At 40.7% G+C, this 26,404-nt stretch overlaps 1 protein-coding gene across 1 annotated transcript in view; it reads right to left on the minus strand.

The window, feature by feature from the left end:
* LOC146797518 (inter-alpha-trypsin inhibitor heavy chain H4-like) overlaps positions 1 to 26,404 on the minus strand; it is a 548,934-nt gene that overhangs the window by 408,718 nt on the left and 113,812 nt on the right. The gene's annotated exons all lie outside the window — the stretch shown is intronic.

Genomic DNA, 26,404 nt, shown 5'->3' on the forward strand with positions numbered 1-26,404 from the left:
CTGAGGCAGATTGGCCCCCAGCTTTCATTTTAGAAGCTCCTAGAGGGGAGGAGGAAATCCTCCCGTACTTTGCGCACACAGTGCCTAAGGACCAGGCTAAAGTGTACGCTGAGGAGTGGGCGCTGGCGCTTGCGCCGGCGGTGTATCGTACTCAGGTGGGATGGGACCGATTGTCCCCCTGCCATGAGATTCCATTGCGGTCTATGCCCCAGCCTCAACCCCAATATCCCGTGCGTCGTGAAGCTAGACCGCACGTCGCGGCAATCCTTGAACAATTGGAATATCAGGGTGTTATTGAAACTTGTGTGTCCCCTATGAATAACCCTTTATTCACTGTAACGAAACCTGACGGATCGTACCGTTTAGTTTTGGATTACCGGCACCTAAATTCGCATTGCCGGACCTGCGCGGTACAAAATGCACACAGCTCGGCTCTAGTCGACAGTCTCGTGCGTAAGAGATTTAAAACAACACTTGACATTTCCAATGGCTTTTTTAGCCATAACCTGTCCACACTGAGTAGCCAGTGGACGGCGTTTACTTCGGGCGGCAAACAAAAACAGTTTACGAGATTAGCCATGGGCTACAAAAACAGCCCTGGCGTCTTTCCGCTCGCGTGATCTCTCTCTTAGAGAGAATAGACCCCGACGCATACTCCTATATTGACGATATCTATCTCACGGATGATGAGCTGATGCCACATCTGTCTCGAGTCGACAATATTATTGTGAGTTTTGCGGACTATGGCTACAAATTTAATTTTGCGAAGTCTCACATCGCGGAATATACAGTGTTGTTTTTGGGCTACGAGCTCAACAATGAGGGTAAGGGATTAGCTCCCCACTTTCTGGAGAAGTGCGCATGCTTGCGTGCTCCTACAACACTGAAAAAATTACAATCTCTGCTGGGCTTTCTGAATTTCGGACGTACTTATATTCCTGATTATGCCCAGCGTATCAAGCCGCTTTACGCCTTGGTACAACCCTCTTTTTCGAAGTCTAGCTGGCAGCTAGAACATACTGCTATTCTTCAGTCTTTACAGGCTGATCTTCTTGCTTCACAATACTTATTGACACGTGATAACCACACTAACCTGGTAATAAGAATAGTACCGGGCGCGGTGGGTTTCACGTACTTGACGTTCAATGAGGGCGATACAGTCCCCATTGCGTATAAATCACACTTGTACACCTCTACTGAGTTGCGTTTTTCCACTGTCGAGAAAGTTCTGACGGCAGTACAGATGGCGATTCTTAAAGAACGCGCGCTGTCCCATGGAAAACAGATACTGGTTGTAACCCCGTATCCTGCCCTGGAGGCAGTGACAAAAGCAAGTGTACCAAATTCTAAAGCTTTGCATCCACGGTGGATACAATGGGCCACGACTCTGACATCACCAGATGTCACTTACATCTTTGAAGTCTCTTTACAGACTCAGGAGTACTTGCAGTATGAATTCGTTCATCCTGCTCCTCTGTCTTTGCGCCCGCTCGAAGAATACCATTGTGTCATATACACTGACGGCTCGGCGCAGCCCGCGATTGGATCGAAGCATGCTTATTCTGCGGCTTGCGCAATTGTCGTGGGTACATTCGTAAATGGTGAATTCCAATCTGATGCAGTGCATACCCAGTCATTGGGTGATTGTACCGCGCAATTGGCGGAGCTTCGGGCTCTGGTGCTTGCACTGGAGTTTGCTGATCCCCGAGTCACAACTCTTATAGTAAGTGACTCCTTTTATTGTGTCCAGTCCTACAATGACAACTTACACTTCTGGTCTCAAAACGATTATCGAGATGCCAAAGGTAGCACAATTAAGCATAAACTGCTTTGGGTTCGAGTGGCAGACTTTAAAGACCGTCTCCCTCTTGTGAATGTTATTCACACTCTTGGTCACCAACGACTTGGTGTCCATGCTGTCGGTAACAGCTTGGCTGACGAGGCAGCAAAAACCGCAGTGGCTACATACTTGGTGGCAGCAGTTACAAGATCCAAAAGTAAGATTGATGATGACATCTTGGCAGCTATTGCTGCTACGGAGAAGGGAAGTGATTACCCGAAGGGTTTTCCTTCTCGTTATTTTTATCACTTAAGTCCTGATAACGTCCCGTTAGTGAGGATTAACGACGTTGGTGACAGAATTATTCCCAACACGGACTGCAGACCAGCTCTGATACTAGCAGCGCACGAGGGGTTGGCGTCAGCCCACGCCGGCGTGTCCGCTACTATATCTCTGTTACAACAACGTTACTGGTGGTTTGGTTTATATAAACAAGCGCGCGCTTATGTTCTTGATTGTGACATTTGCCAACAGATCAAACCTTCCTCCGTTGCGCGTCCACCACAGACACAGTTGTACATTTCTAATAAACCATTTGGTTGTGTTTATCTAGATAACTGCGGTCCTTTTTCTTCTGATACTGCGTACAAGTATATCTTGGTTGCAGTGGATTCGTGCACACGTTTTCTATGGGTATGGCCACAAAGGAGTGCTGACTCGCGGACTGTCATCAGGGATTTGCGTGTCTATGTGGGAACTTTTGCGTGTGGTACCTTCCATTCTGATCAGGGCCCTGCATTCGCCTCTAAGGCTTACAAGAAGGCTATGAGAAATTTGGGGGTCCAGGTCAAATTTTCGTCCCCCTACCGACCTGAGGGTAATAGTGTGGTGGAGCGAATGAACCGTGACTTAAAGCAATCTTTGACAGCACGTGTTTTAGGCACAGGCCGGAACTGGCTAGCCCATTTGTATAACGTCCAACGTGCACTTAATAATCTCCCTAGAAGGTCTCTGGGTGGGCGGACCCCGTACATGATGCTCTTCGGAATCAGAATGTTTGTTCCAGACCTTGATGGTCTAGACATGGCGGCGTCGACCGCACCCTTTGACGTAGATGATCACTGTGCTGTTTTGCAGACCCTACAAGAAGTCAGAGACACTCTTTCGAAGGAACACTTGCCCTCCACGTCTGAAGCTGAGGTTCAGATTCCGGTAGTCGGCTGGCTACCCCGAGTTGGAGACCTGGTCCGTGAGAAGGTGGAGAACAAGAAGGAGTTCGGCCCCTCTTATCGTGCACCAGTTCCAGTGCTTGGAGTGCAGGGTACAAGAACAGTCATTTTACCTCCACTTCCTGGTCGAAAAGAAAACAGGTACATCTCTATTGACAATGTCAAACTTCAGCGAGTGGCCGATACTTCTTAGTCTGACTCCAGCAGTTTCATGCCAGACGATGCAAAGGAATTCAATGTTGGTTCCTGCTTCTAACACCTTGTCTGATGTTGCCATCGAGATGCAGTCAGTTACTGATCCCTTGTTAATACCGCCGGCTGGTGGTCTGCCCGAAGAGACTGAGTATGCTTATCCTACGAGTGGTCACTCGCCTGTTTTACAATCTACGGCGGTTGGCCAGTCACGTTTCTCCTTTGATACTAACTCATTGCCTCATACTTCCCCTTCGAACATTGCTGTTTTTGCTAGTTGGTTTAAAAGACATTTTTTGGTTGCCCCTTGGACATACATCTGGCTGTTCAATATAGAACAGAAATGAGAAGATCAGGGCATTCGAAAACCTGCACCAATCAAATTAATACAATGTTGTAAATAAACAAAAATGTGGTGCAAAGAGCCAGGGACGTGACCTTCATGCGCCCCTAATATTTGGTGTCACCCAAAAAAATGCACAAGACAGAGGTGGCTCAGCACACAACTTGAGTACAAATATAATGGACAAAATTGTTCGTCACGTTCAATAAACAGACAGATATGTAGTGTATCCCCAAAGATTCACGATAAACTTCGAAGTCTTGAAGATGAATTTTTCTTTATTTGATAATTCAGATTTTTGATTTAAAATACAGCGTACAATTCATAGCCAGTTCATAGCCGACGCGTTTCGTCCCCACGGGACTTCTTCAAGGCTATAAAGATACATATATAAGACATACATTGTTATATACAGTTAAAATTTACATATTAAAAGAGAAGACGCAACAGGATGCTATTATCACTTCAAGATCTAAAGTGTTATCTTAATGTATTTCTTATGTTCAGTAAGACACCGTGAATCAATGCGGACTGGGGGATACAATCAAAGTTAGGAACAAAACTAATCATTTTGAGACAATTTTAAATACAAGAAAATTATGTTAAAATATTTTTTTGAAGCAATTTGTTAAGGTTCTAATAGGATAAACCTGATCTTCTTTGACACAGTAAACAGAATATATTTGTGTCCATTATTGACCTTCTGACTCTTATGTGTATATATTTCAATGGTATTAGAATCAATCACTCAATCAATGTTGTGAACAAATTATGAACCACAATTCTATAGAAAAAGTGTGACAAAGTTGCCACTATACAATTATGTCCAAAAGAGGGGGCAAATCAGTCATGGTGTAATTTCGTACATACCTTGCAAATAATAATTTAAAAATCCACACGAATTAAAGTTTTCCCATTTTTTCTTTTGTAATTATGTAGTCAGATGTCTAAAATCTGCGAGGGACAAAGATTTACGTCAATTTGTTTGTAAACAATACATAATGTGCAGAGTAATCTTATTATGTCTAAAAAAACAAATATGGTTGTACTTATATCAAAGTCCAAGCAGATAGATCAAATTTTAACAATATCGGTTACGCTCCTAAGTATGATGGATTGGTGATTTAATCATTAAACACCATTTATTCAAAACTTTGGCGTTAAACAAATGTAATAGAGAAGACATACCTCAATATTGATAAGACTTCAGTATTTTGTGAAATGTAGGGAAAACAAGGTACGTTGGCCTTAGTCCTACAGAAAAAAGGAGTCTGTATTAAGAATAGAAAAATTGCGATTTAAAAAGTTTTTATTTATTGTTATGTTTGGTATTTCAGTCTTTTTAATATTGCTACTCATAGCGCTACTGAGGTTATGCTGAACAGAGGCGAGGTTTAATTTTTTGAAAAAGCATTGTTATGTGCATAGCGAACATTAGTGCTGTGGTTATGCTGAACAGAGGCGAGGTTTAATTTTTTTGAGAAAGCATTGTTATGTGCATCGCAAACATTAGTGCGTTAGCTTACTATTTCTCCACACGATGAATACAGCGCTGTTAATAAGGTGCGCGTGCAAACAGCTGATATGGTCACCGCCGGGCTTGACATATCCAAAGTATATCCTATTGGTGCTTGCAAGCTAGTCAGCTAAAATAAGGAAGCACCCGCTGTTAGTGGAGATACTCCTTATCCTGTCTAATATCAGGAGATTTGACTAGTCATAACCTCAATGGTCTTAATAAAAAGTGAAATGGCCTTAGGGAATTCCAACCCGCGTTCCAGCGTAAATACCGGCGCCGTATATACAGGTACACTATGTCACATACAATTGCCAAATAATCACAGAGAGCAACAGTATCATAATTGCCACTTTGTAAAAAGGCAAAATTGGGAATGAAAGACCGCCCCAATAGGAATATCAACTAAGTCAAGAAAGGAGTTTTTTATAAAATTCAAGGTTTTTTTTAAACTTACGTGTAATATGGACAAAGTCACAGGGTCCGTGCTCCGTGTAGGCAAAAAAGTCGAGAATGAACAAAAGCACTGGGCCTCTATATATATACATAGTTAACTATCTACACCTGTAAAGTGTGAACCAAATTACGAGGAAAAAACGGCAACCATATAATTGCACAAACCTCTACACGAACTATTCCGCCATCTTGGAACAGTCAGAGATCCTGTGGGCATATATGTATATCTAATGGTTTAAGGAATGCCTTGGATACATAGATGTATATTTGAAAATAAAATCGCAATTAGTATCTATCTTAGACAGATAAGTGCATACTCCAAATGGAGCTACGAGCTATTAACCAATTTAGCATTAATCAAAACGCTGTCCTATAAAAATTGTCCGCCATTTTGTAATGGTAAACTGTGTTCAAAAATCAGAAAAAGGAAAAAGTTGAAACTGTATTCAATCAAGAATAAGTGTTAAAGGTAAGGTCTAAATTTTAAACAATTAGTATGTGTGAAGAGAAAGATAAGAACATACGCTTTGAACATTACAAGAATTCTCGAGCGTAATGACAGAAACATGGCAGACATATTGTAATGGTTATTTATAGAGACAAACGAAAGCGTGATAGATCAGCATAGTAAGCTAGAAATGGGAAACTCTAGTGCATGTCTGTCTCATTCAAAGAATTCAATAAAGGCCGACCTAACAGCCATATAATAGTGGTTGGTGAGGACGAAAACCGATATGACATAAATAAGTCATAAGTTACAGTAGCAAACGATGGTTCAGATGAAGAAGTTCGGTAATATGCACATATTCATCAATGATGACATGATAAGAAATATTAGTAATTAGTAATTTGTAGTGGAATAAAGAAGATCTATTCAGAGGCTGGAGGTCACATAACTAAGGCTGTGATCGAAAGACTTATATCTATAATTCTTATTTAGCCTATCTCATTGTGGAGCATGTATTATCGTGTACTCCCTAATAATAGTGTTGTTTATTAATGGTATTATTAATTTGTGTCTATATAATATTGGTTCCATAATCCATGGAATAAACATAGCATGCGAGTAAGATCCCAGAAAATTAGTCAAAGCCAATTATCGTCTGGGACTGGAAAAATCAGGCAAGATGGTAACGCCAGAATGTATGACAAACGGTCAATATAACTGTGGGACTTAATAATTCAGCTTGGTATTAGAATTATTATCAAATGCATATGTCAGAACATCAGATGACACTATAGGAAATGATGAAATTCATTGTTGGTATTAAGACCAAAGATGACCGTACGTAAGCGACAAATCCAGCGCGCCTCAGTTTGTCTTAAGTACACTGTCCTGTCGCCACCCCTTTCACTTTTGGCAACATGATCTATCGCATGAAAGGTGATCATAGTATTCTCCGGATGGGTTTCATGTATGTGAACAGAGACAGGATATTTATCATCTCGATTTTTTATAGCCCTAACATGTTCCTGTATTCTTGTCTTAAGACTACGTATACTGCTTCCAACATATCCTTTTCCACATGCACATTTAAGAAGATAGACTGTGTGTGTGGTATTGCAGTTGATGAAGGACTTAATTTCGAATTTCTTTGAGTTGTTATACTGAAAGCAAAAGGTCTTATTAGCTCCCAAGTTGCAAATGTTGCAGTTACCACAAGTAAAAAAGCCACAGGGTTTTACCGGCAACCAGGTTTGTTGGCAAACTTTCAATGGTTTTATATAACTGGGGCAGACAACACTCTTTATGGTTCTACCCTTCCTGTAGATTACTTTTGGTTTAATCGGGACTAAATTGGCAGATGACGTATTCGATGTCAATAAATGCCAATTTTTTCTGAGTATGTTAAATATTTGCCCACTGGATGAATTGTATTCGGTTATGAATGCCAAATTAAACTGATCAGTATGAGCCTTTCTACCTTTAGAGAGAGTGGATTTCCTGTCCTTTTTTGCAATCTTATCCTCTGCCCTCTGTAGACAGTCCTTGTCATATCCTCTTTGTGCAAAGTTTTTCTTAATCTTTTGTACTTCTGTCAAAAATGTGTGATCCTCGCTGCAATTGCGGCGAGCCCTGACCATTTCTCCGAAAGGGATTGCTGAGATAGTAGCTTTCGGATGACAACTCCTAGCGTGAGGAACGCTATTGCAGGCGGTCGACTTTCTAAAGATGTCACTGTGTATTGTGTCATCTTTAGCATACAGTCTTAGATCTAGAAAGTCTATTTCTTGTTTCGAGCTCTTGATTGTTAAATTTACATTAAACCCATTATTGTTCAAGAATTGATGATAATCTATGAGCTCCTCCTCACTTCCTTTCCATATGAGGAAGATATCGTCAATATATCTACAGAAGAAGAGAATGTTATCTATCCATTTACTTGCCCCTGAGCCCCAGGCATGCTCCACCTCATACAATCCCATAAAGAGATTAGCATAAGATGGAGCAAACCTGGAGCCCATGGCAGTGCCCTGTTTTTGGAGGAACCAATCCTCACCATGCATAAATGCATTGTGTGTAAGAATCAGTTCAGACATTTGTAGTAGCATATGCGTGTGGTGCAGATGTTTTGCATTCCGTTTGTTCAAATAGAATTGCAAGGCCCTTAGACCACATGACATCTGTATGCATGTATAGAGACCTTCCACGTCCATAGTAACGAACGTGAAGGAGTTCTTTTCCCATTTGAAATCTTCCAGTTTGCAGATTAAATCTTTGCTGTCCCTTAAGTAAGATGGTAAATTTAATACCATTGGTTGGAGAAATTGGTCAACGTACTCTGCAATTCTTTCAGTGGGTCCTCCGTTGCCCGATATTATGGGCCGGCCAGGTGGAAAGGAACCACCTTTGTGTATCTTTGGTAGGATGTAGATACAAGGATGCCTGGAATTGTTTGCTGTGAGATATTTATATTCCAAGTCAGTGATAAGACATGACTCTTGCCAATCCTTTAGATGCGCATTAATCGTTTTTTCAATGGCTGTGGTGGGATTGCTCTTAAGTTTATTCCATGGATTATGGAACCAATATTATATAGACACAAATTAATAATACCATTAGGAAACAACACTATTATTAGGGAGTACACGATAATACATGCTCCACAATGAGATAGGCTAAATAAGAATTATAGATATAAGTCTTTCGATCACAGCCTTAGTTATGTGACCTCCAGCCTCTGAATAGATCTTCTTTATTCCACTACAAATTACTAATTACTAATATTTCTTATCATGTCATCATTGATGAATATGTGCATATTACCGAACTTCTTCATCTGAACCATCGTTTGCTACTGTAACTTATGACTTATTTATGTCATATCGGTTTTCGTCCTCACCAACCACTATTATATGGCTGTTAGGTCGGCCTTTATTGAATTCTTTGAATGAGACAGACATGCACTAGAGTTTCCCATTTCTAGCTTACTATGCTGATCTATCACGCTTTCGTTTGTCTCTATAAATAACCATTACAATATGTCTGCCATGTTTCTGTCATTACGCTCGAGAATTCTCGTAATGTTCAAAGCGTATGTTCTTATCTTTCTCTTCACACATACTAATTGTTTAAAATTTAGACCTTACCTTTAACACTTATTCTTGATTGAATACAGTTTCAACTTTTTCCTTTTTCTGATTTTTGAACACAGTTTACCATTACAAAATGGCGGACAATTTTTATAGGACAGCGTTTTGATTAATGCTAAATTGGTTAATAGCTCGTAGCTCCATTTGGAGTATGCACTTATCTGTCTAAGATAGATACTAATTGCGATTTTATTTTCAAATATACATCTATGTATCCAAGGCATTCCTTAAACCATTAGATATACATATATGCCCACAGGATCTCTGACTGTTCCAAGATGGCGGAATAGTTCGTGTAGAGGTTTGTGCAATTATATGGTTGCCGTTTTTTCCTCGTAATTTGGTTCACACTTTACAGGTGTAGATAGTTAACTATGTATATATATAGAGGCCCAGTGCTTTTGTTCATTCTCAACTTTTTTGCCTACACGGAGCACGGACCCTGTGACTTTGTCCATATTACACGTAAGTTTAAAAAAAAACTTGAATTTTATAAAAAACTCCTTTCTTGACTTAGTTGATATTCCTATTGGGGCGGTCTTTCATTCCCAATTTTGCCTTTTTACAAAGTGGCAATTATGATACTGTTGCTCTCTGTGATTATTTGGCAATTGTATGTGACATAGTGTACCTGTATATACGGCGCCGGTATTTACGCTGGAACGCGGGTTGGAATTCCCTAAGGCCATTTCACTTTTTATTAAGACCATTGAGGTTATGACTAGTCAAATCTCCTGATATTAGACAGGATAAGGAGTATCTCCACTAACAGCGGGTGCTTCCTTATTTTAGCTGACTAGCTTGCAAGCACCAATAGGATATACTTTGGATATGTCAAGCCCGGCGGTGACCATATCAGCTGTTTGCACGCGCACCTTATTAACAGCGCTGTATTCATCGTGTGGAGAAATAGTAAGCTAACGCACTAATGTTTGCGATGCACATAACAATGCTTTCTCAAAAAAATTAAACCTCGCCTCTGTTCAGCATAACCACAGCACTAATGTTCGCTATGCACATAACAATGCTTTTTCAAAAAATTAAACCTCGCCTCTGTTCAGCATAACCTCAGTAGCGCTATGAGTAGCAATATTAAAAAGACTGAAATACCAAACATAACAATAAATAAAAACTTTTTAAATCGCAATTTTTCTATTCTTAATACAGACTCCTTTTTTCTGTAGGACTAAGGCCAACGTACCTTGTTTTCCCTACATTTCACAAACTACTGAAGTCCTATCAATATTGAGGTATGTCTTCTGTATTACATTTGTTTAACGCCAAAGTTTTGAATAAATGGTGTTTAATGATTAAATCACCAATCCATCATACTTAGGAGTGTAACCGATATTGTTAAAATTTGATCTATCTGCTTGGACTTTGATATAAGTACAACCATATTTGTTTTTTTAGACATAATAAGATTACTCTGCACATTATGTATTGTTTACAAACAAATTGACGTAAATCTTTGTCCCTCGCAGATTTTAGACATCTGACTACATAATTACAAAAGAAAAAATGGGAAAACTTTAATTCATGTGGATTTTTAAATTATTATTTGCAAGGTATGTACGAAATTACACCATGACTGATTTGCCCCCTCTTTTGGACATAATTGTATAGTGGCAACTTTGTCACACTTTTTCTATAGAATTGTGGTTCATAATTTGTTCACTACATTGATTGAGTGATTGATTCTAATACCATTGAAATATATACACATAAGAGTCAGAAGGTCAATAATGGACACAAATATATTCTGTTCACTGTGTCAAAGAAGATCAGGTTTATCCTATTAGAACCGTAACAAATTGCTTCAAAAAAATTATTTTAACATAATTTTCTTGTATTTAAAATTGTCTCAAAATGATTAGTTTTGTTCCTAACTTTGATTGTATCCCCCAGTCCGCATTGATTCACGGTGTCTTACTGAACATAAGAAATACATTAAGATAACACTTTAGATCTTGAAGTGATAATAGCATCCTGTTGCATCTTCTCTTTTAATATGTAAATTTTAACTGTATATAACAATGTATGTCTTATATATGTATCTTTATAGCCTTGAAGAAGTCCCGTGGGGACGAAACGCGTCGGCTATGAACTGGCTATGAATTGTACGCTGTATTTTAAATCAAAAATCTGAATTATCAAATAAAGAAAAATTCATCTTCAAGACTTCGAAGTTTATCGTGAATCTTTGGGGATACACTACATATCTGTCTGTTTATTGAACGTGACGAACAATTTTGTCCATTATATTTGTACTCAAGTTGTGTGCTGAGCAACCTCTGTCTTGTGCATTTTTTTGGGTGACACCAAATATTAGGGGCGCATGAAGGTCACGTCCCTGGCTCTTTGCACCACATTTTTGTTTATTTACAACATTGTATTAATTTGATTGGTGTAGGTTTTCGAATGCCCTGATCTTCTCATTTCTGTTCTATATTGTACTAATTTGGGCCATCTAGCACAGTCAAGTTTACAGTTACTACCTTTAATATCATGAATTTTGAAGACAATAGAGAGGAACTGATAGGTGATCTCTTTAACACTGTAAGAAGTGAGACTACTAATAACCCTCAATCGTCTACAACAAAAAATGAGGGTTTAAAGAGTAAATACATAAGACTTGAGAGATTAAAAAAACAAGAGCTTGCCAAATGGTGGGACGGAGCCACCCTAAAGAAATATCTTGAAAATAAGAGAATTCCTCGTGGGCTCCGTATCCTCATTTTCCCAAATTATGAAGACCTGGACCCTGATCTATTAGCTGAATGGGAGGAGGGTCTTTATGACTCATCCTATAAAATGATGGATATTCTTATCAGGAATTCCGAACGTAAAGTTAAGAAAATCAGGGATGACATAGCCAGGTTAGAAAAAGAAATTAGTGACATGAATATGGGAGATGTCACTACAAAAAATCAAGAAATTTTGAAAAAAGAACTAGCAAAATATCAAATATATCTCAAAGAGAAAAAACAACAAAAGATTTTACGTGATCAGGGAGATTACGACAAAGGTCGTATATTCACATTTGCACGTAAATATGATGATATGATTCCCAAACAGACTACCGATATACAGAGCAATGTGAAAGACACGAATACTTCTTCTAGTAATACTTCCATCTCCTCAATTGAAAGTGATCCCGGGGAAGGCACTAGCACATCTAGTATTCCTACTGTCCCTTCAGTTTTTTTACGAGAGGTACAACGGTACCGTCTGGGAAACAAAAAGAAAAACCCTATCGAAGAACAAGGAGGGGTGGCCAGAAACACAAGGGCAGGAATAAAGGCACGAGTAGAGACACAACAGGTCAAGAAATAACAAAGATTGTGAACCATGTAATGGACAGTGAGAATAATGATGTATTGAACACCTTAAGCATTGTAAATCTATCATCTGGAGCTTTAAATGACCATGAGAAATATGTGTTAAGCTTGGGCCTAAATTTTTGTATTACTGAGAGACCTTCATTCGAAAAAGTTCATTTGGACCTGTTCAGATTTGTCCGCAAACTCAAATTAAAGAGATACTTTGCAGAACATCCTTTTGTCCATCACTCTGTTTCTGATATTGTTCCAGACTCGAATTTCAGTATTTCAGATGTAAATGTATTACATCTCCTTACCACATTAGACGATGTGAATGATTGTACTAACTTAGTGGATTTTGCATCAGATCTCAATATACGTGAAGACACGTCCATTGATAGTGGCTTACGCCAAAAATCCAAATTCACCCCTACAACTGTAACAGACCACAGCATAGACGAGTTTTCGAGAAAAATAACTGAGGAATTACATAAACTTGAGGACAGTTATGCTAAGAATAAAAAATATATATGCCCCCCCAATTTATCGAATGAAGACAAAGAATTTCTATACTCAATCAGAGATGACAACAGTATAGTAGTTCGCGAGGCAGACAAAGGTGGCAACATTGTTCTTATGGATAGGGTTGATTATTTAGCCGAAATTAATCGCCAATTAGAACAGGGAAATTGCTATGAACAACTTAAGAGCAATCCCACCACAGCCATTGAAAAAACGATTAATGCACATCTAAAGGATTGGCAAGAGTCATGTCTTATCACTGACTTGGAATATAGATATCTCACAGCAAACAATTCCAGGCATCCTTGTATCTACATCCTACCAAAGATACACAAAGGTGGTTCCTTTCCACCTGGCCGGCCCATAATATCCGGCAACGGAGGACCCACTGAAAGAATTGCAGAGTACGTTGACCAATTTCTCCAACCAATAGTATTAAATTTACCATCTTACTTAAGGGACAGCAAAGATTTAATCTGCAAACTGGAAGATTTCAAATGGGAAAAGAACTCCTTCACGTTCGTTACTATGGACGTGGAAGGTCTCTATACATGCATACAGATGTCATGTGGTCTAAGGGCCTTGCAATTCTATTTGAACAAACGGAATGCAAAACATCTGCACCACACGCATATGCTACTACAAATGTCTGAACTGATTCTTACACACAATGCATTTATGCATGGTGAGGATTGGTTCCTCCAAAAACAGGGCACTGCCATGGGCTCCAGGTTTGCTCCATCTTATGCTAATCTCTTTATGGGATTGTATGAGGTGGAGCATGCCTGGGGCTCAGGGGCAAGTAAATGGATAGATAACATTCTCTTCTTCTGTAGATATATTGACGATATCTTCCTCATATGGAAAGGAAGTGAGGAGGAGCTCATAGATTATCATCAATACTTGAACAATAATGGGTTTAATGTAAATTTAACAATCAAGAGCTCGAAACAAGAAATAGACTTTCTAGATCTAAGACTGTATGCTAAAGATGACACAATACACAGTGACATCTTTAGAAAGTCGACCGCCTGCAATAGCGTTCTCCACGCTAGGAGTTGTCATCCGAAAGCTACTATCTCAGCAATCCCTTTCGGAGAAAAGGTCAGGGCTCGCCGCAATTGCAGCGAGGATCACACATTTTTGACAGAAGTACAAAAGATTAAGAAAAACTTTGCACAAAGAGGATATGACAAGGACTGTCTACAGAGGGCAGAGGATAAGATTGCAAAAAAGGACAGGAAATCCACTCTCTCTAAAGGTAGAAAGGCTCATACTGATCAGTTTAATTTGGCATTCATAACCGAATACAATTCATCCAGTGGGCAAATATTTAACATACTCAGAAAAAATTGGCATTTATTGACATCGAATACGTCATCTGCCAATTTAGTCCCGATTAAACCAAAAGTAATCTACAGGAAGGGTAGAACCATAAAGAGTGTTGTCTGCCCCAGTTATATAAAACCATTGAAAGTTTGCCAACAAACCTGGTTGCCGGTAAAACCCTGTGGCTTTTTTACTTGTGGTAACTGCAATATTTGCAACTTGGGAGCTAATAAGACCTTTTGCTTTCAGTATAACAACTCAAAGAAATTCGAAATTAAGTCCTTCATCAACTGCAATACCACACACACAGTCTATCTTCTTAAATGTGCATGTGGAAAAGGATATGTTGGAAGCAGTATACGTAGTCTTAAGACAAGAATACAGGAACATGTTAGGGCTATAAAAAATCGAGATGATAAATATCCTGTCGCTGTTCACATACATGAAACCCATCCGGAGAATACTATGATCACCTTTCATGCGATAGATCATGTTGCCAAAAGTGAAAGGGGTGGCGACAGGACAGTGTACTTAAGACAAACTGAGGCGCGCTGGATTTGTCGCTTACGTACGGTCATCTTTGGTCTTAATACCAACAATGAATTTCATCATTTCCTATAGTGTCATCTGATGTTCTGACATATGCATTTGATAATAATTCTAATACCAAGCTGAATTATTATGTCCCACAGTTATATTGACCGTTTGTCATACATTCTGGCGTTACCATCTTGCCTGATTTTTCCAGTCCCAGACGATAATTGGCTTTGACTAATTTTCTGGGATCTTACTCGCATGCTATGTTTATTCCATGGATTATGGAACCAATATTATATAGACACAAATTAATAATACCATTAGGAAACAACACTATTATTAGGGAGTACACGATAATACATGCTCCACAATGAGATAGGCTAAATAAGAATTATAGATATAAGTCTTTTGATCACAGCCTTAGTTATGTGACCTCCAGCCTCTGAATAGATCTTCTTTATTCCACTACAAATTACTAATTACTAATATTTCTTATCATGTCATCATTGATGAATATGTGCATATTACCGAACTTCTTCATCTGAACCATCGTTTGCTACTGTAACTTATGACTTATTTATGTCATATCAGTTTTCGTCCTCACCAACCACTATTATATGGCTGTTAGGTCGGCCTTTATTTAATTCTTTGAATGAGACAGACATGCACTAGAGTTTCCCATTTCTAGCTTACTATGCTGATCTATCACGCTTTCGTTTGTCTCTATAAATAACCATTACAATATGTCTGCCATGTTTCTGTCATTACGCTCGAGAATTCTCGTAATGTTCAAAGCGTATGTTCTTATCTTTCTCTTCACACATACTAATTGTTTAAAATTTAGACCTTACCTTTAACACTTATTCTTGATTGAATACAGTTTCACCTTTTTCCTTTTTCTGATTTTTGAACACAGTTTACCATTACAAAATGGCGGACAATTTTTATAGGACAGCGTTTTGATTAATGCTAAATTGGTTAATAGCTCGTAGCTCCATTTGGAGTATGCACTTATCTGTCTAAGATAGATACTAATTGCGATTTTATTTTCAAATATACATCTATGTATCCAAGGCATTCCTTAAACCATTAGATATACATATATGCCCACAGGATCTCTGACTGTTCCAAGATGGCGGAATAGTTCGTGTAGAGGTTTGTGCAATTATATGGTTGCCGTTTTTTCCTCGTAATTTGGTTCACACTTTACAGGTGTAGATAGTTAACTATGTATATATATAGAGGCCCAGTGCTTTTGTTCATTCTCGACTTTTTTGCCTACACGGAGCACGGACCCTGTGACTTTGTCCATATTACACGTAAGTTTAAAAAAAAACTTGAATTTTATAAAAAACTCCTTTCTTGACTTAGTTGATATTCCTATTGGGGCGGTCTTTCATTCCCAATTTTGCCTTTTTACAAAGTGGCAATTATGATACTGTTGCTCTGTGTGATTATTTGGCAATTGTATGTGACATAGTGTACCTGTATATACGGCGCCGGTATTTACGCTGGAACGCGGGTTGGAATTCCCTAAGGCCATTTCACTTTTTATTAAGACCATTGAGGTTATGACTAGTCAAATCTCCTGATATTAGACAGGATAAGGAGTATCTCCACTAACAGCGGGTGCTTCCTTATTTTAGCTGACTAGCTTGCAAGCACCAATAGGATATACTTTGGATATGTCAAGCCCGGCGGTGACCATATCAGCTGTTTGCACGCGCACCTTATTAACAGCGCTGTATTCATCGTGTGGAGAAATAGTAAGCTAACGCACTAATGTTTGCGATGCACATAACAATGCTTTCTCAAAAAAATTAAACCTCGCCTCTGTTCAGCATAACCACAGCACTAATGTTCGCTATGCACATAACAATGCTTTTTCAAAAAATTAAACCTCGCCTCTGTTCAGCATAACCTCAGTAGCGCTATGAGTAGCAATATTAAAAAGACTGAAATACCAAACATAACAATAAATAAAAACTTTTTAAATCGCAATTTTTCTATTCTTAATACAGACTCCTTTTTTCTGTAGGACTAAGGCCAACGTACCTTGTTTTCCCTACATTTCACAAAATACTGAAGTCCTATCAATATTGAGGTATGTCTTCTGTATTACATTTGTTTAACGCCAAAGTTTTGAATAAATGGTGTTTAATGATTAAATCACCAATCCATCATACTTAGGAGCGTAACCGATATTGTTAAAATTTGATCTATCTGCTTGGACTTTGATATAAGTACAACCATATTTGTTTTTTTAGACATAATAAGATTACTCTGCACATTATGTATTGTTTACAAACAAATTGACGTAAATCTTTGTCCCTCGCAGATTTTAGACATCTGACTACATAATTACAAAAGAAAAAATGGGAAAACTTTAATTCGTGTGGATATTTAAATTATTATTTGCAAGGTATGTACGAAATTACACCATGACTGATTTGCCCCCTCTTTTGGACATAATTGTATAGTGGCAACTTTGTCACACTTTTTCTATAGAATTGTGGTTCATAATTTGTTCACTACATTGATTGAGTGATTGATTCTAATACCATTGAAATATATACACATAAGAGTCAGAAGGTCAATAATGGACACAAATATATTCTGTTCACTGTGTCAAAGAAGATCAGGTTTATCCTATTAGAACCTTAACAAATTGCTTCAAAAAAATTATTTTAACATAATTTTCTTGTATTTAAAATTGTCTCAAAATGATTAGTTTTGTTCCTAACTTTGATTGTATCCCCCAGTCCGCATTGATTCACGGTGTCTTACTGAACATAAGAAATACATTAAGATAACACTTTAGATCTTGAAGTGATAATAGCATCCTGTTGCGTCTTCTCTTTTAATATGTAAATTTTAACTGTATATAACAATGTATGTCTTATATATGTATCTTTATAGCCTTGAAGAAGTCCCGTGGGGACGAAACGCGTCGGCTATGAACTGGCTATGAATTGTACGCTGTATTTTAAATCAAAAATCTGAATTATCAAATAAAGAAAAATTCATCTTCAAGACTTCGAAGTTTATCGTGAATCTTTGGGGATACACTACATATCTGTCTGTTTATTGAACGTGACGAACAATTTTGTCCATTATATTTGTACTCAAGTTGTGTGCTGAGCCACCTCTGTCTTATACATCTGGCTGTTGCTTTTCAGTATTTTTTTGTTTATGTCCATTGGATTTGTGATAGTGTTTTTCTGCCTGGTGGATGGCCACTATCTTAAAGAAAGATCTACTATTAGACTTATCAATGGAACTTTGGCCCCCCACTCATCGTCCCACATCATGAAAAGAGACCAGACTTTTGTGAATATTACTGCCTGGCCCGTTTTGGATGGCATTGCGTGGGATGCTGTTAAATTCCAAATTCATAGTCCTACAGAGGTCATCAATGTACCTAATGTATTTCGTGTTTCTATGGGTGATGTGGTTAAGCAGAACATTTGTTCTGATGATTGGGGTGTTCATGCCATTGAAGCACTGTTTTCTGATTTGAAATATTATGCCGCTTTTGATGCAGAGGATTTATATGAGAATACGGCTAACTATGCAGAACAGTATTGTTTTCAGCATTATGGCAATCACTTCCTGCATAAAGCGAACACTTATCGTAATTTTGTGAATTTTACCCAATGGGAACACTGTCCCACCCCCTCTTTCGGCAGTTCCCCTACATTAATTGATAAATATACTTATTTCACTGATTTCAGTGTTTCGAACCCGGCATCCTTTTATTTTAAAGTTATGCCTGAGTCTGCCTCGAAGGTTAGACTGACACACACCAAATTACTCTATTCTAAGTCCTTTGTGGATGAGTTGTCAATCAAAGGTTATGATCTGTGGAAGGCTACTATTGATCTTAAATCGGTTTGGGGCTCCAAGCCGTGGCAGGTTCATGGAACTGAGGCTTTACATCGTGCCTGTCTTGTACCAAATCATATGTTGTTTTTAAATTCAACCATCTTCCAGACCACCTGTTTCGGATTGGCCACTTCTAAAAAACTAAATTCACCTTCTGTTCCAGATCTGGGCGCTTACCCAAATTGGGATAACCACACAGATCTGTCCCTTCCTGCTTTGCAGTCATTGGTTTTTAATACATCTTTCAATATTTCGAAATTTAGTAGTGAGGGATGGTTAATTTGGCAAAGCAGTTCAGATACCTGTCAACGTCGTTTTCTAGGTCTGAAACCGGGGTATACGCAGCAGCGCGTGGACCCTCGGTTTGAGTCCTCTCATACAGTAACTACCTACTCTGTGGGGAAATTATGTCAGTCCTGGCTGCGACATTCCACCTTGGCATCTGTCAAAGTTCATTTGTCAAGATTAAATGACAAAATTGATTTGAATGATTTTGTTAAAGGTCCTGTGGGTGGCAGATCCAAAAGGTGGGCGTATGCTATTTACAACGAGGTGTGGAAATTGTCGCAAGTTGAGGCGGCTTCCAGATTGAGAGCTATTGATCAAGCGAATATGGAAAAGGTATTAGCAGTTATTGATAATAGCATTAACACTCTCTCATCTAGAATTTATACGTTAGATAATATTGTTTCTTCAATTGTTGATATTGTACATGATGATATGTCTGTATTGTACCATGGTCAAAACCAGTTACGTTCTGTTATGCAGTTTGCATGGACTTTACAAACGTTAAAGGCAGGAAAAGTCCCCTGGGACTATCTGAATACGACATCATTATTCCTTCCCTTTAACCTTACTGTAAAGCAGCAGTTCATGTCCATGAAAGATGCTACATATTCATTGTTACATATTGAAAAGTTGGAGCCGTTACCTTTCTCTGTGGCGGAATTGAATACAGCCGTGTGGCTCGTACATGGGTTGATAACGCTCCCATTCGCACTTTTTAAGTTTACGTCATGCATGAAACACTATGCCCTGGGTAGATATGAACAGCTGGGTACCGCTTTCATACATGAGGTTTGGTCCCTCCCTTTTACGTATAGATGTACTAGAGACGGTACTGAGGTTTATTTGAAGGGTGAGGAATGTAGCACGACACCTGATCATTCTGTATTGTGGAGGCACATTTAGTTGCACGGTGCTTGCAATGTACACGCCCCGAAATTGGCCTGCGTCCTCAGAGGTATCCCGGTCCCCGTGATTACACCATCTTTCACGCTGCTTGCAAACGGTAGTTATTTGATTTTGAATAATGAAGCTTGCTGCGGGATGTTAGTGGGAATCCCATACATAGTAACTGTATCGCAGAGAGTAGTCTGCTGCAATAATGTTCTATTTCCTCCCCCGCATGGGCGGCTGGATGTTTCCATCTGGCCTTCGATTCCGACCTTGAAAGCAGAGTTCAACAAGATGAGCAGAATAAGAGCTCTATTGTCCCAAAAGGAGGTGCCATTGACTTCCTCCCGAGAAACATTTGTCCTTCACGTGGCAAACACGCGCACTGAGGTGCGGGCGCTTTTGAATACTGACCTCCCCCTGCATTTTGGAGCTTTGATCCAAACAATTTTCAATGCCTCGTCCACAACCGGCCTGGCTCATTTTTTTAAGCTTGTGGGCTCAGGCCTCGTGACCTCCTTCCAAGCTATTTTTGGTGTGATTCCGGCATTTTTTCATTCTATTTTTTCGAGCGTCTTTGGAGGTGTTCCGCTGATTCTGGCGCTGGTGGCAGGTGTGCTGCTTTTACTTTTCATACTACGGAATGGCTGCACTTTCTGTGCCTCACGACAACCTGCCCCGTCTGCATCTTCTTCGTGACAGGATGCTTGAATATTATGGTGTCCTGCCATTGGCGACTTTGAGCCTGGCATATGATTTATCCTTCCGATATTCCTACTTCACCTGCGTGCAACCTGTCTTTCACTGCCTAGATTGTCCCTTTGAGTGGCCTCTGGATTTGTGCTTATCCAACACGGTGTCTCCGGACCCGGATTATGATCGACTGATGAGGCCCTTAGTGTCTCACGAGTTCGCCTGTTCTGGTGTTCGGATTATGGCCTGTGGTGCGGCGCATGGGATCCTGGGTAATTGGGACATCGCAAGGGCGGCATATGACTTCTTGGATATGAGTTATTTGGAAGTACACGCTGGTTGCCCTCTGATGGTGCTAGAGGCTCCGCTGATTGAAGAACATGTATGTTCCTTTTCTTTGCTTAACTGGATGGCTGAAACCTTTAGTGGCCGTGCCAACGATTTTCTGCTGGAAGCTGTTGCTACGTATGCTGCATACACGTTCATGGATTGAGTGAACTGTCATCCACTTTTTTTCTATGATGTATGGAACATTGCCTGTGACTTTGGATTGCTAGCTAAGCCAGCATTTTTCATGTTTTTTTCTCTCTTTTTTCCCGTTTTTTCTTTTTTTATATAGACTTTCGAACTTTCTCTAAAATGAAATTTGATTTCAATTTGCGTACGCCTTGTTCTGCTCTGTCGATTTTGAACTCTGCGTTCTCTCATTTCTTCCCTACTGGTTAGTGCTTCGATCAAGGGGGCATGTAGTAAGGACTCCCTTAATACGTACATACATTGTTAAGTTAGCATAACCACGTTAGATGTTAGAAAGCCATCTTGCTGCTTTTGCACACGACACAGCGTCTACATGTTATTGTTTAAACAAACTGCTGACTCGCGCTTTGCCTCACACGAAGGCAATCTGTTGTTACCATCCTGAGCTCTGCGCAGCGACCTTGGTCTGTACATGGTGTAACAAACAGTCTGGGTCGTTAGACAATGCATGTTTTCCACTCTAGGTTGATCGACTCACTATTTAGCCATAACACACAGACAGCTGCGAATACCTGAATGTGGGTGCTTTTAATATTGCAAACATCATGTTTAGTATTCAGACCGAAGACGAGCCTTCCTGCGAGAAGACTCTTGATGCTCCTGTGATGTGATTTCACTAAGCTGATCTTTGAGGTATGGGGTCCCCCCTTCATGCCTAAGAGACCTTTTATTAGCATAATAATAATATTAGCTTCTTAGTAAAGGGAAGGTGGTAGTATCCACTGTCATTTATAACATGATCACTCCTTTTATATTCTATGGTATTGTAACGATGCTGATGGTTTTGATTATAATCATTTGTCTGCTTGTATTAGCCAAAGTACTGCATCTTAGGACACGTGGTCTATAAAAATAAACTCTTTTTATTTTCACCGTGTCTCCGTTGATTCTTGTTGTGGACTGATGTGAGAATAATATACGAACAGGTATTTCTGATTCCCACCATTCCTGAGAGTACACTGAGTAGCTTGTTATGGGTTGTCTTTTCATTGGGATCGCCGAGCTAAATCTCGGATAACGAATTGGACACTTATGCTAGCCGGATACTGGGTTCTGGGTTCTGAGGTGAGTTTCTGGTACACCACAATTCACTGAGGTCCTGGGGTTCTACGCATAGTTCTGTGTATAAGCAGAATCCCTGCAACACCCCTTCATCTCAACAATCTCATAGAGCCCTGACTAAATGTCTTGGAGGGCCCTGGGCTCCACGGGCTCCATCACCCACACTTTCTGCTCAGTCTTAAATTCCTCAGTGGTAGTCTTCTGGTCAAACCACTGCTTCATCACCTCCTGGCTGGCTTCAAAGCTTTCAGAAGCTTGCTTCCAAACTTAGCCATCTGGCACCGATGAGTTAGCATGCAGCCAACCACACCTTGGGGAGATTTCCTGGGAGCTTACTCCCACCCACCTTAACCAAACTGAAAGGTCCCCTCACAGGTTGTCCAAACAGAAGCTCAAAGGGGCTAAAGTCATCCCCCTTATGTGGCACTTCTCTGTAAGTAAAGATTAGGCATTGCAAGAGCATGTCTCACTTATGTATCTTGGCCTCAGGTAGGCCTTTGATCATGCCTTTCAAGGGTCACGTTCCATCAATCAATAAACCAATTTGTCTGTGGATGGTAGGGTGTGGCGAACGTGTATGTAACTCTACAGTCCTTAAACATGTAATGCAATATGCAGAGATGGTGTTGATGCCCCTGTCAGACAACACTTCCTTGGGGAAACCTACTCTGGTGAAACTTCCCATTAGGAACTTAGCCATCACAGGTGCTATTGAAGTCCTCAGAGGTATGAGTCATCTGAGTATCTTGTGGCATGATCCACTAGTACCAGGATAAACCTGTTGCCAGAGGCTGTCTGGGGATCTATGGGCCCTACAATGTCAATGCCCACCCTCTCAAAGAGGGTGCTAATGTCAGGAAAGGGATTCAAGGGAGCTTTCAGTTTCTGTCCTGCTTTCACATCGGTCTGACAGGTCAAGCAAGATCTACAGAACATATCTTAGGAAATCTTCTTCTGAGGCCAATAAAAGTGGGAGACAAGCCTTGCACAGGCCTTGTCCCGCCCCTGATGTCCTGCCAGGGGTATATCATTAGCCAGCCTCAGTAGGAAGGCCCTGGGGATTGGGGAACTACTGGTGCCCTTGTTGCCCCATGCACAGGTGCCTTAGGTCCACTATATAGGAGGTTTCCGTGTCAGTACTTGTAGTGTTTACCAGAGGCATCACCAGCTGCCTGGGCTTTGGCCAAGACAACTAGGCCAATGTTCCTTTGTGGACAGGGTGCATACAGCAGTTGTTCCTGCTTGGACAGGGAGCATACCTCTGTCTACCAGAAACCCAATTTCTAACATACCCCTTCTAATTTGACAAGTACTTCTGTCTTGGAGGGATTTAGTGCCAAAAAAACATTTACCATCCACCAACTGGGTAAGAGGAAGTGTCACAGATCCACACTTGTGAGTCCACTGTACATGTTTGGTTGTGCAGAGGCCAATACCTGACTTCTGGAATGTGCCCATCTTCAGTTTCAGGATCTGTCCACTGGAGATGAAGCCATTTACCTCTTGTCACCAGCGCATTTGAGTTCAAAGATATTCAAATGTAAAAGGCTGCCTAACCCTAAGATTACATTTAGAGAAAAAGCATATTTCTTGATCACATTCCTTTTATCTCATTTAATTTGATTTAAGGGGGATTTATAAAGTGCAGTAAATGCTCAAATGTGTCAATGTGCTCATGCACTGAGATACTTCATTTTAATATGCTAGAATCTTGTTTTCTCTGTACACCAATTGCATCATTTATATTATGTGTTTCGCAGTCTTTTCGTAAGGATCACATCCTAGAACCACATACTAGGATCAGTATTTGTAAGTGAGGTTACAATCCTGTGTGTTCACAAATAAGTATCAACAGCACAGAGCACAATTTGTGATTGTCATCGTATGTATTGTGTGTAAACTGGGTGCTTTCTATTATGAAGGCATTGTTGGGAGTATTTTGGTGCCTTATTGAGTTAAGCTATTTCCATTGGTTTTTTTTCTATTTGTACTCTACATGTATCCACATATTGAGGATATTATTGAGGTTTTGTACTTTTCTTGACAAAATGGCAACTTCAGACTTAACTGCTTGAGCAAGCTATCCATGAGATTCAAGGAGGCTTGTGGGGGGGGGTCACCTTTCAGCCACAGACTGCGTGCTCAATGTCCTAGGTTCTAAGAAACACTTGTAATCTCTTGCACTATTGCTGTGTAGCCCTTGCAACTTCATGAATAGGAGAAAAAGCCCATAAACCAGCAATCCTGAATTAGAAGATCAGAATGATATCATTTTTGTCATGACCATTCAATGATTTTCCTGATTGTGGTGACAGTGGCACTTTTGACATCAGGTATAGCATGTTTCAACATATATTCCAAATGAGGTAGGGTGGAGCAGAGGCGGTCGGACAGAAAACCTGCTACTTTATGACTTTGTTACAGTCCCTTCGAATCCTAGCTTTGCATACAGTAATGAAGGTTAATAAAATATATTTTACAAATGTACCATAACAGTGGTATTGTTTTTTAACAGTAGAAAAAAATGAGAACTCCTTAACGCAATAGTTGCCATTCTTTAATTACTTTGCTGTGAAAATTCACATCCCTCCAAAACACTTTGGTGCCGATTACGATCCGGTAAAAACCGCGCACGAACCGTCGGTCGGAGCGAATTCCCCGTCCGACTCGTACCCGGTCGTAAAACTTTACAAACATGGAATTACGATTCGCACGGAAACACCATTTCCGTACGAATCGTAAAAAACACCGACCGACGAAAATATACATACGAATGTGATCCGGTAATGCTGCGACGTGACGTCGGGACGCTTGTAGGCAGCGTTTCACGAACCAGGAATTACGATTCGAACCGACAGCAGTCCGGACAGCAATATTTTCACGGCACCCAAAAAGTGCCGCAAAAGCGAAGTACGGCGCGAATCGACCAGAGTAGGTGGCCCGGTACGCACCGTACCCCCCCCAGCCCCCGTAGGTACGTGCCGACCCCCCCCAGCCCCCGTAGGTACGCGCCGACCCCCCCCAGCCCCCGTAGGTACGCGCCGACCCCCCCCAGCCCCCGTAGGTACGCGCCGACCCCCCCCCAGCCCCCGTAGGTACGCGCCGACCCCCCCTTTGTGTACACCCGTGTACGGTGCGTACCCCCCGTGTACGTTCGAGTCAAACCCCCCCCGTGTACGTTCGAGTCGAACCCCCCCGTGTACGTTCGAGTCGTACCCCCACCCGTGTATGTACGGTGCGTACCCCCAGCGCGTACTTACACGGGTGGGGGTACGACTCGAACGTACACGGGGGGGTTCGACTCGAACGTACACGGGGGGGTTCGACTCGAACGTACACGGGGGGGTACGCACCGTACATACACGGGTGGGGGTACGACTCGAACGTACACGGGGGGGTTCGACTCGAACGTACACGGGGGGGTTCGACTCGAACGTACACGGGGGGTACGCACCGTACATACACGGGTGGGGGTACGACTCGAACGTACATGGGGGGTTCGACTCGAACGTACACGGGGGGGGTTCGACTCGAACGTACACGGGGGGGTTCAACTCGAACGTACACGGGGGGGTTCGACTCGAACGTACATGGGGGGTTCGACTCGAACGTACACGGGGGGTACGCACCGTACACGGGTGTACACACAGGGGGGGTCGGCGCGTACCTACGGGGGCTGGGGGGGGTACGGCACGTACCGGGCACCTGTTTGGACGTCTCCATGGTTGTTATGGGAGTTCGGTGCGGACGGTCTTTTCACCATACGGTTGTACATTCGGACGCCCGGGATGGATCGTGATTCCCCGGTCGGACTTCACCTTTCACGTTTGTACGGTGAATCGTACGAGGACGTGTCGGACACATTTTCCGACCCGAGGACGTGTGGGGAAATATTCCCAGTGCGGTTCGTATGGACTTTTTACCATGCGAATCGTGATTGCCAGTTCGTACGGCACTTGTACGATTCGTACGGTAAAAAGACCCGATACGAGTCGTACGGGGACATTTTTTACCGGATCGTGATCGGCACCTTTAAAGTTAATAAAAACCTTTGTAACTATAAAAATATTGTGAGGTATTTTCCCCACAGAACATGTGTAAAACTCTAAATAAAACATTACAAAGGTTTACTAAGCTCTGAAAGAAATGGTCCCAGTGTGTAACAAGTTCAAAACATGAATACATTTTTAATAAGTGTAACGAGGTTTCAATGTATTCAGTTGTTTAAAA

The sequence above is a fragment of the Triturus cristatus genome, chromosome 9 (genome assembly GCF_964204655.1).
Source record: "Triturus cristatus chromosome 9, aTriCri1.1, whole genome shotgun sequence".
Lineage (NCBI taxonomy): Eukaryota > Metazoa > Chordata > Amphibia > Caudata > Salamandridae > Triturus > Triturus cristatus.